This window comes from Palaemon carinicauda, chromosome 34 (assembly GCF_036898095.1).
Source record: "Palaemon carinicauda isolate YSFRI2023 chromosome 34, ASM3689809v2, whole genome shotgun sequence".
NCBI classification, from domain to species: Eukaryota; Metazoa; Arthropoda; class Malacostraca; order Decapoda; family Palaemonidae; genus Palaemon; species Palaemon carinicauda.
The window spans coordinates 78,344,019-78,346,518 of NC_090758.1; positions in this window are offsets into that span (position 1 = coordinate 78,344,019).

A 2,500-nucleotide genomic window follows, 5' to 3' on the forward strand; every position below is an offset into this window, starting at 1 on the left:
TTATGCCCATGTTTTCCACACCGTACATCTTTTGGAGGGCTTGTGGGGCTTCGAGGATGGCGAGTTGGTTTTTTTCTTGGTTTTTTCTATGTTGGTTTTAAAGGTAAGTTGGTTTTTTGGTTTTTTCTATGTTGGTTTAATATGAAAATTGGTTTGGTTTTTTTTTTCGATTGGTTTTAACAATGGAGAGTTGGTTTTTTGGTTTTTTCAATGTTGGTTTTAAAGGTGAGTTGGGTTTTTTTCTTGGTTTTTTCGATGTTGGTTTTAAAGGTGGAGAGTTGGTTTTTTCTTGGTTTTTTCTATGTTGGTTTATTGTGAAGATTGTTTTTTTTTCGATTGGTTTTAACGATGGAGTTTTTTTCTATGTTGGTTTTAAAGATAAAAATTGGTTTGGTTTGTTTCGATTGGTTTTTTTTCCGATTGGTTTCAACAATGGAGAGTTGGTTTTTCTTGTTTTATTTTCGATGTTGGTTTTAAAGTTAGAGAGTTGGTTTTTTGGTTTTTTCTATGTTGGTTTATTATGAAAATTGGTTTTTTTTCTTGGTTTTTTCGATGTTGGTTTATTATGAGAACTGGTTTTTTTTCGATTGGTTTTAAAGATGGAGAGTTGTTTTTTCTTGGTTTTAAAGATGGAGAGTTGATTTTTCTTGGTTTTAAAGATGAAGGGTTTTTATTTTCGATTGGTTTCAACAATGGAGAGTTGGTTTTTCTTGATTTTTTTTCAATGTTGGTTCTAAAGATGAAGTTGATTTTTACTTGGTTTTTTCGATGTTCGTTTTCAAGGTGGAGAGTTGGTTTTTTTTTTCTTGGTTTTTTCGATGTTGGTTTTAAAGGCGGAGAGTTGGTTTTTTGGTATTTTTCTATGTTGGTTTTAAAGATGGAGAATTGTTTTTTTCCGATTGGCTTAACAATGGAGTTGGTTTTTCTTGGTTTTTTCGATGTTGGTTTTGAAGGTGGAGATTTGTTTTATTTTTTTTCCAATTGGTTTTAAAGATGAAGTTGGTTTCTTTTATTGGTTTTAAAGATGGAAAGTTGGTTTTTCTATATTGGTTTACTATGGACAAGTGTTTTTCTATGTTGGTTTTAAAATGGAGAGTTGGTTTTTCTTGTTTTTTCGATTGGTTTATTATGGAGAGGTGTTTTTTTCAATGTTGGTTTTAAAGATGGAGAATTGGCGAGTTGGTTTTTCTTGTTTTTTTTTCTTGTTTTTTTTCGATTAGTTTTGTAGACGGAGAGTTGGTTTTTCTTTTTTTTCTAAGTTGGTTTATTATCGAGAATTGGTTTTGTTGTTTTCGATTGGTTTTAGCGATGGAGAGTTGGTTTTTTATTTTTCTATAATGGTTTTTTAAAAGATAGAGAATCAGTTTTATGGTTTTTCCTATATTGGTTTCTTAGGCGGAGAATTGGTGTTTTGTTTTTCCGATTGGTTTCATAAGATGGAGATTTAGTTTGGTTTTTTTTTTCCGATTGGGTACTATGATGGAGAACTATTATTTTGGTTTCTTAAGATGGAAAACTATCTTTGAACTTTCCGATTGAAAACTGCTGTTGGTTCGTTTTCCCAATTGGTTTATTAAGTTGGTTTTCAGTTTCGGTTTTTCAGATTGGTTTATCAATTTGGTTTTTAATTTTTCAACTGGTTTCTTGAGGGATTTCTTAGAGTTTGAGTTTTCCAGATTGTTTTAGTAAATTGGTTTTTCCGAATTGGCTTATCAATTTGGTTTTTAGTTTTTCCGATTGGTTTCTTGAAGGATTTCTTATAGTTTGGTTTTTTTTTCTATGGTTTCTAGAGGTTTTTCTTTGAGTTTGGTTGAAGAAATATTGGTTTTAATTGAATTATTTCTTGTGGTTTTTCTTTGAGTTTGGTTGAAGAAATATTGGTTTTAATTGAATTCTTTCTTGTGGTTTTTCTTTGAGTTTGGTTGAAGAAATATTGGTTTTAATTGAATTCTTTCTTGTGGTTTTTCTTTGAGTTTGGTTGAAGAATTATTGTTTTTTATAGAATTATTTATTTTGTTTTTCCGTAGTTTTCTTGAAAAAGGTTTTTTTTTCCTAATGATTTTTTTCTTGTAAAGTTCTTGAACTGTTTTTAGTTTTTCCGATCAGTTTTTAATGTTTTTACTCTTCAAAATTGGTTAAAAAAAAACTTTTAATTCTTCTTAACTCAACTTCTGCTGTTATATTTCGGTGCAAATTGTTTAAAAATATCTATTTCTTCTTTTCATTCTATTATAATTAATCTATTATCATTCTATTTCCTCCCTAATAATCTATTATAGTTCCAAGCATCAAGAAATATGAACAGATGATAATTGCTAAAAAATAATTATCATTTATTGATAATTAAAATATCTAAGCTGACTAGTTTTTCGAGCCGTTTAATAATTGATAATTAATCTGTTCATCTAATCAGCTGATATGAATTAGCATAAACTAATTATCTAATCTATCTACTTATAAATTTCCTTCGCTTCTTGATAAATAATTTATTAACTAATTT